The sequence below is a fragment of the Amblyomma americanum genome, chromosome 5, assembly GCF_052857255.1.
Source record: "Amblyomma americanum isolate KBUSLIRL-KWMA chromosome 5, ASM5285725v1, whole genome shotgun sequence".
In the NCBI taxonomy this organism is placed as follows: domain Eukaryota; kingdom Metazoa; phylum Arthropoda; class Arachnida; order Ixodida; family Ixodidae; genus Amblyomma; species Amblyomma americanum.
In genome coordinates, this window is record NC_135501.1 from 172845933 (window position 1) to 172861703 (window position 15771).

Genomic DNA, 15771 nt, shown 5'->3' on the forward strand with positions numbered 1-15771 from the left:
AGCCTAGGCTGTGATGGAATTTAACTCCTAGAAAGGAATGGGAGCTGACACGCTCAAGGTAGCAAGAGCCGTAACGAAGCTTAAAATCGTAATCAATTGGCTTGTTTTTTGCACAAAAAAGCATAAATTTAGTTTTTTTCTCGTTGAGTTCAAGACTATTTAAGTTTAGCCATACACTAAGATTTAATAGCCACGTGTTAGCAGTGTTTTCAAGTTATTTAGGATTTGTTCCAGAGAAGAATACATTCGTATCGTCTGCATATAATACTATATCATCAGTTTGAGGAATGTCTTATCCTTGTGTTTTATGCGCTTGAAAAGGTCATTTGTAATGCATTCTTTTCTTGCTTTCTTGTGCCGAACAATTGATGTGAGTGGGAAAGCAGCATCGTAACAAATTTGTAATTCGGACATAAAAATATCGTAGGATACAGATGGATCGGGTTCCTTATATATGTTCGCCCAGTTCAAGTTTTCAACAAGTGAATGAAAGGTCTTTTTACCGCCGTCATTGATGATACGGATAGTATTATTTGTGCACTGTGTACGCGTGGCGATCGGTAATGCTACAAAAATTGGTAGATGATCGCTCAATCCTGAACAAAGTACACCGGAGCAACTAGCAGACTTAGAAAAATCTGTGAAACATAAGTCGATCAGCGTACTTGTATTCGATGTGACTCTCGTAGGCTGTTCAATGACGTTCTCACAACCATTTTGAAGCATAATTTCAAGAAGTTGAACTTCAGCAGGGTTATTAGAGTTAAGATCGATATTAAAGTCCCCTATGATCACAAATGCCTCTTCCGGGAATTGACAAAATCCATGAGTGATTCAATGTAGTTTAAAAAGATTGACAGCGTGCCCTGGGGCGATCGGTAAATGCATACAATGGCAATGTTTTTGCACATGATGGCAACAGTTTCAAAGTCGTCTATGGTATCATAGTGAAAACAGTCGCGGATAAATAGGGACACCCCTCCACCACGTTTTTGCTCACGATAAACTGAAACGTGACTGTACCCGGAAAAATTCGTAACATCAGTGACACTTGAGAACCATGTTTCTGAAAAAGCCATGAAATCAAAGGAACACTGTAGTTGTGAGAGGTATGTACCGACGTCATCTTGTTTGTTACTCAGACTCTGTGTATATAAATGAAAAAAAGAAAGCCCCTTTTCAAGAAAACACTTGTTACTTTTCACCAGATCATTGAACGAAGTTGTCGTGTGGTACGCCATCTTGATTTTTTGAAATCAAAATACCTGTCGTCACTGATCTAAACAATTTTGCTCAGGTCATTTTCGGTTGCAATCCTGATAGCACTTGCTTTTGCTTGTTTTCTTACAAACACTTTACCCTCAGAAGTCCACACGAATTTGTAGTCATTTTCCTTTGCCCTTATCTTCGCCAGCCATAGCAATCGCCTGTTCATTGCTGTCAAGTTTTCATAGAAGCTGATGTTGGTCAACTTTTCTTGGGCGCACTTGCGTGCTTCAAACTATTTTGCGCCTGAGGGCTCGGTTGGAAAACCTTACAATCACCACAGGCCTTCTGTCCTTTCTGGGGGGCAAACGATGCACATGTTCAACCTTGCTATCGGATAAATCAGGGAGCTGCAATTTTCGGGCAATCTTGTTAATTTCAGCCATGAAGTCTTCATTTTCTCTCAGCTCATTGTAATTGAAATTGAATTTGAAATTGTAATTGTAATTATAATTGTAATTGTAATGGAAATTGAAATTGAAATTGAAATTGAAAGTTAAATTGAAATTGAAAGTTAAATTTAAGTTGAAATTTAAGTTGAAATTCAAGTTGAAATTTAAGTTGAAAGCTAAGTTGAAAGCTAAGTTGAAAGTTAAGTTGAAAGTTACGTTGAAAGTTAAGTTAAAAGTTAAGTTGAAAGTTGAGTTGAAAGTTAAGTTGAAAGTTAAGTTGAAAGTTAAGTTGAAAGTTAAGTTGAAAGTTATGTTGAAAGCTATGTTGAAAGTTAAATTGAAAGTTAAATTGAATGTTAAATTGAAAGTTAAATTGAAAGTTAAATTGAATGTTAAATTGAAAGTTAAATTGAAAGTTAAATTGAAAGTTAAATTGAAATTGAAATTGAAATTGAAAGTTAACTTGAAATTGAATTTGAAATTTTTTTGTTTATTTCTCCTTTGGGCAACATACAGGTATTGCCCACGAGGAGGTGCTAAACCTCCTGACTGGGTTTTGTCCTCGCTTGGGTACAGCAGCAGGAGCGGTATTGCATTACACAACAAAAAAGGTTGTCCTTGCCATCACTTACACAACAGACGCATCATAAACAGTTCTTGTAAATATATAGATAATAAAATAATAATACACACTAAATCATACAAAAATAATACAGAAATGCAATACATTAGGGTTGTTCGAACCGACATAATATTACATCAAACGGAACCAGAAGTAAGCATTTGGTCGTCTAGGACACAACGTTAAACAAAAAGAAAGACGAACAGATGCGTTTAAAACCCCTGGGCGTGGAACTATTTTTAGCTGCATCTATTACAAACAGATGAGAATTACACATCAACAGGATTTGGAGCTCAATTCATTGTGTTCCGTAGTTAGTACGAGGCCTATTTACCACAACAGAAGTCTGACGCAAGCTGTAACCAGTAGATCTATTTTGGTACGTGTTAAAAAAATTAATGTAATTTGATTTTATTTCGTTATAAATAAACACACATATTTTGAGTTCATACATGGTTTTCACAGGGATCATTCGAGACTGTGTATTTGCCGAGCAACAATTTGTGTTGTTTCCTGCAGGTAAAAGAAACCGAGCTGCACGCGACTGCAGGGCTGATATTTTTTCTAAGTCAGTTTTGTTACAAGTACCCCAGATAAGAAGACAATAACTGATGCGAGAATGGATAAGAGAGAAATAAAACTGTCTTTTCAGCGAGCAAGGTATACGATCCGAAGCCGGGAAAGCATACCAATAGCTCTCGCTATCTTGACACGGGTGTGGTCTATGTGGTCGCTCCAGCCTAGGCTGTGATGGAATTTAACTCCTAGAAAGGAATGGGAGCTGACACGCTCAAGGTAGCAAGAGCCGTAACGAAGCTTAAAATCGTAATCAATTGGCTTGTTTTTTGCACAAAAAAGCATAAATTTAGTTTTTTTCTCGTTGAGTTCAAGACTATTTAAGTTTAGCCATACACTAAGATTTAATAGCCACGTGTTAGCAGTGTTTTTAAGGTATTTAGGATTTGTTCCAGAGAAGAATACATTCGTATCGTCTGCATATAATACTATATCATCAGTTTGAGGAATGTCTTATCCTTGTGTTTTATGCGCTTGAAAAGGTCATTTGTAATGCATTCTTTTCTTGCTTTCTTGTGCCGAACAATTGTTGTGAGTGGGAAAGCAGCATCGTAACAAATTTGTAATTCGGACATAAAAATATCGTAGGATACAGATGGATCGGGTTCCTTATATATGTTCGCCCAGTTCAAGTTTTCAACAAGTGAATGAAAGGTCTTTTTACCGCCGTCATTGATGATACGGATAGTATTATTTGTGCACTGTGTACGCGTGGCGATCGGTAATGCTACAAAAATTGGTAGATGATCGCTCAATCCTGAACAAAGTACACCGGAGCAACTAGCAGACTTAGAAAAATCTGTGAAACATAAGTCGATCAGCGTACTTGTATTCGATGTGACTCTCGTAGGCTGTTCAATGACGTTCTCACAACCATTTTGAAGCATAATTTCAAGAAGTTGAACTTCAGCAGGGTTATTAGAGTTAAGATCGATATTAAAGTCCCCTATGATCACAAATGCCTCTTCCGGGAATTGACAAAATCCATGAGTGATTCAATGTAGTTTAAAAAGATTGACAGCGTGCCCTGGGGCGATCGGTAAATGCATACAATGGCAATGTTTTTGCACATGATGGCAACAGTTTCAAAGTCGTCTATGGTATCATAGTGAAAACAGTCGCGGATAAATAGGGACACCCCTCCACCACGTTTTTGCTCACGATAAACTGAAACGTGACTGTACCCGGAAAAATTCGTAACATCAGTGACACTTGAGAACCATGTTTCTGAAAAAGCCATGAAATCAAAGGAACACTGTAGTTGTGAGAGGTATGTACCGACGTCATCTTGTTTGTTACTCAGACTCTGTGTATATAAATGAAAAAAAGAAAGCCCCTTTTCAAGAAAACACTTGTTACTTTTCACCAGATCACTGAACGAAGTTGTCGTGTGGTACGCCATCTTGATTTTTTGAAATCAAAATACCTGTCGTCACTGATCTAAACAATTTTGCTCAGGTCATTTTCGGTTGCAATCCTGATAGCACTTGCTTTTGCTTGTTTTCTTACAAACACTTTACCCTCAGAAGTCCACACGAATTTGTAGTCATTTTCCTTTGCCCTTATCTTCGCCAGCCATAGCAATCGCCTGTTCATTGCTGTCAAGTTTTCATAGAAGCTGATGTTGGTCAACTTTTCTTGGGCGCACTTGCGTGCTTCAAACTATTTTGCGCCTGAGGGCTCGGTTGGAAAACCTTACAATCACCACAGGCCTTCTGTCCTTTCTGGGGGGCAAACGATGCACATGTTCAACCTTGCTATCGGATAAATCAGGGAGCTGCAATTTTCGGGCAATCTTGTTAATTTCAGCCATGAAGTATTCATTTTCTCTCAGCTCATTGTAATTGAAATTGAATTTGAAATTGTAATTGTAATTATAATTGTAATTGTAATGGAAATTGAAATTGAAATTGAAATTGAAAGTTAAATTGAAATTGAAAGTTAAATTGAAATTGAAAGTTAAATTTAAGTTGAAATTTAAGTTGAAATTCAAGTTGAAATTTAAGTTGAAAGCTAAGTTGAAAGCTAAGTTGAAAGTTAAGTTGAAAGTTACGTTGAAAGTTAAGTTAAAAGTTAAGTTGAAAGTTGAGTTGAAAGTTAAGTTGAAAGTTAAGTTGAAAGTTAAGTTGAAAGTTAAGTTGAAAGTTATGTTGAAAGCTATGTTGAAAGTTAAATTGAAAGTTAAATTGAATGTTAAATTGAAAGTTAAATTGAAAGTTAAATTGAATGTTAAATTGAAAGTTAAATTGAAAGTTAAATTGAAAGTTAAATTGAAATTGAAATTGAAATTGAAAGTTAAATTGAAATTGAATTTGAAATTTTTTTGTTTATTTCTCCTTTGGGCAACATACAGGTATTGCCCACGAGGAGGTGCTAAACCTCCTGACTGGGTTTTGTCCTCGCTTGGGTACAGCAGCAGGAGCAGTATTGCATTACACAACAAAAAAAGGTTGTCCTTGCCATCAGTTACACAACAGACGCATCATAAACAGTTCTTGTAAATATATACAGATAATAAAATAATAATACATTTCAAGAAAACACTTGTTACTTTTTACCAGATCATTGAACGAAGTTGTCGTGTGGTACGCCATCTTGATTTTTTGAAATCAAAATACCTGTCGTCACTGATCTAAACAATTTTGCTCAGGTCATTTTCGGTTGCAATCCTGATAGCACTTGCTTTTGCTTGTTTTCTTACAATCACTTTACCCTCAGAAGTCCACACGAATTTGTAGTCATTTTCCTTTGCCCTTATCTTCGCCAGCCATAGCAATCGCCTGTTCATTGCTGTCAAGTTTTCATAGAAGCTGATGTTGGTCAACTTTTCTTGGACGCACTTGCGTGCTTCAAACTATTTGCGCCTGAGGGCTCGATTGGAAATCCTTACAATCACCACAGGCCTTCTGTCCTTTCTGGGGGGCAAACAATGCACATGTTCAACGTTGCTATCGGATAAATCAGGGAGCTCCAATTTTCGGGCAATCTTGTTAATTTCAGCCATGAAGTCTTCATTTTCTCTCAGCTCATTGTAATTGAAATTGAAATTGAAATTGTAATTGTAATTATAATTGTAATTGAAATTGTAATTGTAATTGTAATGGAAATTGAAATTGAAATTGAAATTGAAAGTTAAATTGAAATTGAAAGTTAAATTGAAATTGAAAGGTAAATTGAAATTGAAAGTAAATTGAAATTTAAGTTGAAAGCTAAGTTGAAAGCTAAGTTGAAAGCTAAGTTGAAAGCTAAGTTGAAAGTTAAGTTGAAAGCTAAGTTGAAAGTTAAGTTGAAAGTTAAGTTGAAAGCTAAGTTGAAAGTTAAGGTGAAAGTTAAGGTGAAAGTTAAGGTGAAAGTTAAGTTGAAAGTTATGTTGAAAGTTATGTTGAAAGTTATGTTGAAAGTTAAGTTGAAAGTTATGTTGAAAGTTAAGTTGAAAGATATGTTGAAAGTTATGTTGAAAGTTATGTTGAAAGCTAAGTTGAAAGCTAAGTTGAAAGATATGTTGAATGTTATGTTGAAAGTTATGTTGAAAGTTATGTTGAAAGTTATGTTGAAAGTTAAATTGAAAGTTAAATTGAAAGTTAAATTGAAAGTTGAATTGAAATTGAAATTGAAATTGAAAGTTAAATTGAAATTGAATTTGAAATTTTTTGTTTATTTCTCCTTTGGGCAACATACAGGTATTGCCCGCGAGGAGGTGCTAAACCTCCTGACTGGGTCTTGTCCTCGCTTGGGTACAGCAGCAGGAGCGGTATTGCATTACACAACAAAATAAGGTTGTCCTTGCCATCACTTTCACAACAGACGCATCATAAACAGTTCTTGTAAATATATACAGATAATAAAATAATAATACACACTAAATCATACAAAAATAATACAGAAATGCAATACATTAGGGTTGTTCGAACCGACATATTAATAAATCAAACGGAACCAGAAGTAAGCATTTGGTCGTCTAGGACACAACGTTAAACAAAAAGAAAGACGAACAGATGCGTTTAAAACCCCTGGGCGTGGAACTATTTTTAGCTGCATCTATTACAAACGGATGAGAATTACACATCAACAGGATTTGGTGCTCAATTGATTGTGTTCCGTAGTTAGTACGAGGCCTATTTACCACAACAGAAGTCTGACGCAAGCTGTAACCAGTAGATCTATTTTGGTACGTGTTAAAAAAATTAATGTAATTTAATTTTTTTTCGTTATAAATAAACACACATATTTTGAGTTCATACATGGTTTTCACAGGGATCATTCGAGACTGTGTATTTGCCGAGCAACTATTTGTGTTGTTTCCTGCAGGTAAAAGAAACCGAGCTGCACGCGACTGCAGGGCTGATATTTTTCTAAGTCAGTTTTGTTACAAGTACCCCAGATAAGAAGACAATAACGGATGCGAGAATGGATAAGAGAGAAATAAAACTGTCTTTTCAGCGAGCAAGGTATAAGATCTCGAAGCCGGGAAAGCATACCAATAGCTCTCGCTATCTTGACACGGGTGTGGTCTATGTGGTCGCTCCAGCCTAGGCTGTGATGGAATTTAACTCCTAGAAAGGAATGGGAGCTGACACGCTCAAGGTAGCAAGAGCCGTAACGAAGCTTAAAATCGCAATCAATTGGCTTGTTTTTTGCACAAAAAAGCATAAATTTAGTTTTTTTCTCGTTGAGTTCAAGACTATTTAAGTTTAGCCATACACTAAGATTTATTAGCCACGTGTTAGCAGTGTTTTCAAGTTCTTTCAGATTTGTTCCAGAGAAGAATACATTCGTATCGTCTGCATATAATATTATATCATCAGTTTGAGGAATGTCTTATCCTTGTGTTTTATGCGCTTGAAAAGGTCATTCGTAATGCATTCTTTTCTTGCTTTCTTGTGCCGAACAATTGTTGTGAGTGGGAAAGCAGCATCGTAACAAATTTGTAATTCGGACATAAAAATATCGTAGGATACAGATGGATCGGGTTCCTTATATATGTTCGCCCAGTTCAAGTTTTCAACAAGTGAATGAAAGGTCTTTTTACCGCCGTCATTGATGATACGGATAGTATTATTTGTGCACTGTGTACGCGTGGCGATCGGTAATGCTACAAAAATTGGTAGATGATCGCTCAATCCTGAACAAAGTACACCGGAGCAACTAGCAGACTTAGAAAAATCTGTGAAACATAAGTCGATCAGCGTACTTGTATTCGATGTGACTCTCGTAGGCTGTTCAATGACGTTCTCACAACCATTTTGAACCATAATTTCAAGAAGTTGAACTTCAGCAGGGTTATTAGAGTTAAGATCGATATTAAAGTCCCCTATGATCACTATATGCCTCTTCCGGGAATTGACAAAATCCATGAGTGATTCAATGTAGTTTAAAGAGATTGACAGCGTGCCCTGGGGCGGTCGGTAAATGCATACGATGGCAATGTTTTTCCACATGATGGCAACAGTTTCAAAGTCGTCTATGGTATCATAGTGAAAACAGTCGCGGATAAATAGGGACACCCCTCCACCACGTTTTTGCTCACGATAAACTGAAACGTGACTCTACCCGGAAAAATTCGTAACATCAGTGACACTTGAGAACCATGTTTCTGAAAAAGCCAAGAAATCAAAGGAACACTGTAGTTGTGAGAGGTATGTACCGACGTCATCTTGTTTGTTCCTCAGACTCTGTGTATTTAAATAAAAAAAAGAAAGCCCCTTTTCAAGAAAACACTTGTTACTTTTCACCAGATCATTGAACGAAGTTGTCGTGTGGTACGCCTTCTTGATTTTTTGAAATCAAAATACCTGTCGTCACTGATCTAAACAATTTTGCTCAGGTCATTTTCGGTTGCAATCCTGATAGCACTTGCTTTTGCTTGTTTTCTTACAAACACTTTACCCTCAGAAGTTCACACGAATTTGTAGTCATTTTCCTTTGCCCTTATCTTCGCCAGCCATAGCAATCGCCTGTTCATTGCTGTCAAGTTTTCATAGAAGCTGATGTTGGTCAACTTTTCTTGGGCGCACTTGCGTGCTTCAAACTATGCGCCTTAGGGCTCGGTGAGAAAACCTTACAATCACCACAGGCCTTCTGTCCTTTCTGGGGGGCAAACGATGCACATGTTCAACGTTGCTAACGGATAAATCAGGGAGCTCCAATTTTCGGGCAATCTTGTTAATTTCAGCCATGAAGTCTTCATTTTCTCTCAGCTCATTGTAATTAAAATTGAAATTGAAATTGTAATTGTAATTAAAATTGTAATTGAAATTGTAATTGTAATTGTAATGGTAATTGAAATTGAAATTGAAATTGAAAGTTAAATTGAAATTGAAAGTTAAATTGAAATTGAAAGGTAAATTGAAATTTAAGTTGAAAGCTAAGTTGAAAGCTAAGTTGAAAGCTAAGTTGAAAGTTAAGTTGAAAGTTAAGTTGAAAGTTAAGTTGAAAGTTAAGTTGAAAGTTAAGTTGAAAGTTAAGTTGAAAGTTAAGTTGAAAGTTAAGTTGAAAGTTAAGGTGAAAGTTAAGGTGAAAGTTAAGGTGAAAGTTAAGTTAAAAGTTATGTTGAAAGTTATGTTGAAAGTTATGTTGAAAGTTAAGTTCAAAGTTAAGTTGAAAGTTAAGTTGAAAGATATGTTGAAAGTTATGTTGAAAGTTATGTTGAAAGTTAAGTTGAAAGCTAAGTTGAAAGATATGTTGAAAGTTATGTTGAAAGTTATGTTGAAAGTTATGTTGAAAGTTAAATTGAAAGTTAAATTGAAAGTTAAATTGAAAGTTAAATTGAAAGTTAAATTGAAATTGAAATTGAAATTGAAAGTTAAATTGAAATTGAATTTGAAATTTTTTTGTTTATTTCTCCTTTGGGCAACATACAGGTATTGCCCACGAGGAGGTGCTAAACCTCCTGACTGGGTCTTGTCCTCGCTTGGGTACAGCAGCAGGAGCGGTATTGCATTACACAACAAAAAAAGGTTGTCCTTGCCATCACTTACACAACAGACGCATCATAAACAGTTCTTGTAAATATATACAGATAATAAAATAATAATACACACTAAATCATACAAAAATAATACAGAAATGCAATACATTAGGGTTGTTCGAACCGACATAATATTAAATCAAACGGAACCAGAAGTAAGCATTTGGTCGTCTAGGACACAACGTTAAACAAAAAGAAAGACGAACAGATGCGTTTAAAACCCCTGGGCGTGGAACTATTTTTAGCTGCATCTATTACAAACGGTTGAGAATTACACATCAACAGGATTTGGTGCTCAATTGATTGTGTTCCGTAGTTAGTACGAGGCCTATTTACCACAACAGAAGTCTGACGCAAGCTGTAACCAGTAGATCTATTTTGGTACGTGTTAAAAAAATTAATGTAATTTGATTTTATTTCGTTATAAATAAACACACATATTTTGAGTTCATACATGGTTTTCACAGGGATCATTCGAGACTGTGTATTTGCCGAGCAACTATTTGTGTTGTTTCCTGCAGGTAAAAGAAACCGAGCTGCACGCGACTGCAGGGCTGATATTTTTCTAAGTCAGTTTTGTTACAAGTACCCCAGATAAGAAGACAATAACGGATGCGAGAATGGATAAGAAAGAAATAAAACTGTCTTTTCAGCGAGCAAGGTATAAGATCTCGAAGCCGGGAAAGCATACCAATAGCTCTCGCTATCTTGACACGGGTGTGGTCTATGTGGTCGCTCAAGCCTAGGCTGTGATGGAATTTAACTCCTAGAAAGGAATGGGAGCTGACACGCTCAAGGTAGCAAGAGCCGTAACGAAGCTTAAAATCGCAATCAATTGGCTTGTTTTTTGCACAAAAAAGCATAAATTTAGTTTTTTCTCGTTGAGTTCAAGACTATTTAGGTTTAGCCATACACTTAGATTTAATAGCCACGTGTTAGCAGTGTTTTCAAGTTCTTTCAGATTTGTTCCAGAGAAGAATACATTCGTATCGTCTGCATATAATACTATATCATCAGTTTGAGGAATGTCTTATTCTTGTGTTTTATGCGCTTGAAAAGGTCATTTGTAATGCATTCTTTTCCTGCTTTCTTGTGCCGAACAATTGTTGTGAGTGGGAAAGCAGCATCGTAACAAATTTGTAATTCGGACATAAAAATATCGTAGGATACAGATGGATCGGGTTCCTTATATATGTTCGCCCAGTTCAAGTTTTCAACAAGTGAATGAAAGGTCTTTTACCGCCGTCATTGATAATACGGATAGTATTATTTGTGCACTGTGTACGCGTGGCGATCGGTAATGCTACAAAAATTGGTAGATGATCGCTTAATCCTGAACAAAGTACACCGGAGCAACTAGCAGACTTAGAAAAATCTGTGAAACATAAGTCGATCAGCGTACTTGTATTCGATGTGACTCTCGTAGGCTTTTCAATGACGTTCTCACAACCATTTTGAAGCATAATTTCAAGAAGTTGAACTTCAGCAGGGTTATTAGAGTTAAGATCGATATTAAAGTCCCCTATGATCACAAATGCCTCTTCCGGGAATTGATAAAATCCATGAGTGATTCAATGTAGTTTAAAGAGATTGACAGCGTGCCCTGGGGCGGTCGGTAAATGCATACGATGGCAATGTTTTTCCACACGATGGTAACAGTTTCAAAGTCGTCTATGGTATCATAGTGAAAACAGTCGCGGATAAATAGGGACACCCCTCCACCACGTTTTTGCTCACGATAAACTGAAACGTGACTGTACCCGGAAAAATTCGTAACATCAGTGACACTTGAGAACCATGTTTCTGAAAAAGCCAAGAAATCAAAGGAACACTGTAGTTGTGAGAGGTATGTACCGACGTCATCTTGTTTGTTCCTCAGACTCTGCGTATTTAAATGAAAAAAAGAAAGCCCCTTTTCAAGAAAACACTTGTTACTTTTCACCAGATCATTGAACGAAGTTGTCGTGTGGTACGCCATCTTGATTTTTTGAAATCAAAATACCTGTCGTCACTGATCTAAACAATTTTGCTCAGGTTGCAATCCTGATAGCACTTGCTTTTGCTTGTTTTCTTACAATCACTTTACCCTCAGAAGTCCACACGAATTTGTAGTCATTTTCCTTTGCCCTTATCTTCGCCAGCCATAGCAATCGCCTGTTCATTGCTGTCAAGTTTTCATAGAAGCTGATGTTGGTCAACTTTTCTTGGACGCACTTGCGTGCTTCAAACTATTTGCGCCTGAGGGCTCGATTGGAAATCCTTACAATCACCACAGGCCTTCTGTCCTTTCTGGGGGGCAAACGATGCACATGTTCAACCTTGCTATCGGATAAATCAGGGAGCTCCAATTTTCGGGCAATTTTGTTAATTTCAGCCATGAAGTCTTCATTTTCTCTCAGCTCATTGTAATTGAAATTGAATTTGAAATTGTAATTGTAATTATAATTGTAATTGTAATTGTAATGGAAATTGAAATTGAAATTGAAATTGAAATTGAAATTGAAAGTTAAATTGAAATTGAAAGTTAAATTGAAATTGAAAGTTAAATTTAAGTTGAAATTTAGGTTGAAATTTAAGTTGAAATTTAAGTTGAAAGCTAAGTTGAAATTTAAGTTGAAAGCTAAGTTGAAATTTAAGTTGAAATTTAAGTTGAAAGCTAAGTTGAAAGCTAAGTTGAAAGCTAAGTTGAAAGTTAAGTTGAAAGTTAAGTTGATAGTTATGTTGAAAGTTAAGTTGATAGTTATGTTGAAAGTTATGTTGAAAGTTATGTTGAAAGTTATGTTGAAAGTTATGTTGAAACCCCTGGAGAGAAATTTGCCCCATTCACACGTTTATTGGGATGAATATGCCAACAATCCACAGGAAAAATTTCTCTCTCGTTGAACAATCATGCAGTTTATATGGGGTCCTCACATATTCCCGTTATGACTCAAAACATGGTAATTGAGGCGCACAAACAATGTTAGGATTTTGGTTTCAACATCTTCAGTTAGAGACGGACAAAATCATTAACAATTGTCGGAAAGCGAACGGTCACGCAACAATCTGGAGGAAACTTTATAATGTGAAAAATCTGCACATGATGTATTAATGTACTGGAACCTTTATATTCCAAACGCTAAGTCACTGGCCTGATAAGATTCAGAATATGAAAGGAGGAACCAGAGAGCCGGCCGGGTAGAGGGAGCTATTACAGTCGGGCACTCACGTTTCTCTTGAATGCGATCTCATGGAAAGTATTCCACAGATTTCAGTCTACCTATATTGCTACACATTCTCTTTCATTGAGAACAAAAAGAACTGGAATGTGATGGACCGCAAGGCGGCTTTTCCAGTTTTATATATTTGAGAAAATTAAAATGGCACCTAATTTGCTTAATGACTCGAAATACTTTGTTTCCAATTGTTGCTTCTGCTTGACTGCTAAATCTCGGCACTTGCGCTGTCGAGGAATTTAAGCAAAGTAAGGAAATCGGGAGCACATAGAAACGAGAGAAGTAGACATTGTGACTATTCTGCCCGGCATATTTCTTTGTGATTTAGATCAGATGATGGTATGTTTTTTATTCTACTAAAAATACCTACTACTCGTGATTGGAAACGGAAACAAATTACCTCTTCAAAACATGCCAAGTTCCAGCACTTACGAAGATTTGAACACGGGTCTCAATATCCTGTATATACTAGCCTCAAAGCCTCCGGCTCCATATTTAAAAGCCGCCTACCTTTGGTAACTGCATGAGGTTACTGTGCTTAGCTGTGGGAATACACCCAATTGCCAAGAGTCAGCATTTCGTGCATTTTGTGATCGAAATCTACATCGAAACTCGGACAGCACACCTGCCCCTAAAAATCAGTACGCTAGAGTGGAGTCTGCTCCCTTTTTACTCCAATGCAAGCCAGTTCATGTTTAGACTCTTCAAAGGTGTGGCCAACTGGCATATCATGAATCAGCCACGTGTTATTGGCTTTCCTTAATGCACTATATGGCATAATGTGATGAAGTGGTGAGGAGGAGAGGAGGAGGAAAGGCAGGGATGTTAACCAGACGAATAGCTGCTTTGCTACCCTGCACGGGCGGAAAGGGGTGAGGGTAGAAAAAGATGAAGGAGAAAAGACAGTTGCACGAAAATAAAGTCACTATGTAAAGTCAAAGCGCTCAGTAAAGTGGTGAGGAAACCTAATAAACAAGCCATAGAAAAAAAACGATATTTGCTCTTGCCTTTGTAAGCTTGCTGTTGTTTGTAACGGGCGTGAAAACATACCATTTTTTCACCCGCGGCTGGTAAGAGCACTCTGTCACTGCACCCGAAGTCGCAGGATTTGATCTCGGCCTTGGCGGTTGCATCTAGGAAGGTTGGAAGTTGGACTTATTTTTGGAAAGGTGGCGGAGAGTTTGAAGGATGCTTCACTCCCGCCACCGGTTGGCCCGGTATTGCACTACCTCCGGGATCGGCCTTGTCTAGCGCGTCTTTGCTATCCTGTCGACTTCTATCTGCACGTGGTAGCGATTGTGGCTCGGCTTGAGCCAGTGGGCAGGCCTGTCCACTTTCCTTTCTTTCTTCCTTGCAGCAACAGACAGACAGACAGACAGACAGACAGACAGACAGACAGACAGACGACAGACAGACAGACAGACAGACAGACAGACAGACAGACAGACAGACAGACAGACAGACAGACAGACAGACGACTGACGACTGACGACTGACTCCAGGCAGGCAGGCAGGCAGGCAGAACTAAATATTAGTATTCAGCCCAAATATGTACAACAGAGCAAGGTTAAAACATTCAGAAGGACCCCTGAAACCTTCTTTCTTGAAAAAAGTCCTTATGAATGTGCCGAAAGATTAAAACTGCGCAAAATACGAGGACATAGGCAACCAAGAACGCACAAAACATCATGTGCGCAGTTTTTGGGTCTTTGTTGCGTTTGGCCTCGTCTTTGGCACAATTTTAACATTTCTAGAACCATGATCCAACTATCCCGCAAGAACGTCCTACTAATGAATGTGCAGTTTTTTAAAGCACTGAGTTCTACGTTTTTTGAACAAGAAGGAATAGGTTAGAAAGCGACAGCAGTCCCATTGTGATACAGTCTGGGAAAGTGTCAGTTTTCGCCCCTGGACAGAAATTTGCTTCATTCACACGTTTTTGTGGAATGCATATGCCAACAATCCACAGGAAAAATTTCTCTCTCGTTGAACAATCATTCAGTTTATATGGGGTCCTCATATATTCCCGTTATGACTCATAACATGGTAATTGAGGCGCACAAGCAATGTTAGGACTTTGGTTTCAACATCTTCAGCAAGAGACGGACAAAATCGTTAACAATTGTCGGAAAGCGAACGGTCACGCAACAATCTGGAGGAAACATTATAATGTGAAAAATCTGCACATGATGTATTAATGTACTGGAACCTTTATATTCCAAACGCTAAGTCACTGGCCTGATAAGATTCAGAATATGAAAGGAGGAACCAGAGAGCCGGCCGGGTAGAGAGAGCTATTACAGTCGGGCACTCACGTTTCTCTTGAACGCGTTCTCATGGAAAGTATTCCAGATTTCAGTCTACCTATATTGCTACACATTCTCTTTCATTGAGAACAAAAAGAACTGGAATGTGATGGACCGCAAGGCGGCTTTTCCAGTTTTATATATTTGAGAAAATTAAAATGGCACGTAATTTGCTTAATGACTCGAAATACTTTGTTTCCAATTGTTGCTTCTGCTAGACTGCTAAATCTCTTCACTTGCGCTGTCGAGGAATTTAAGCAAAGTAAGGAAATCGGGAGCACATAGAAACGAGAGAAGTAGACATTGTGACGATTCTGCCCGGCATATTTCTTTGTGATGCAGATCAGATGCTGGTATGTTTTTTTATTCTACTAAAAATACCGACTACTCGTGATTGGAAACGGAAACAAGTTACCTCTTCAAAACA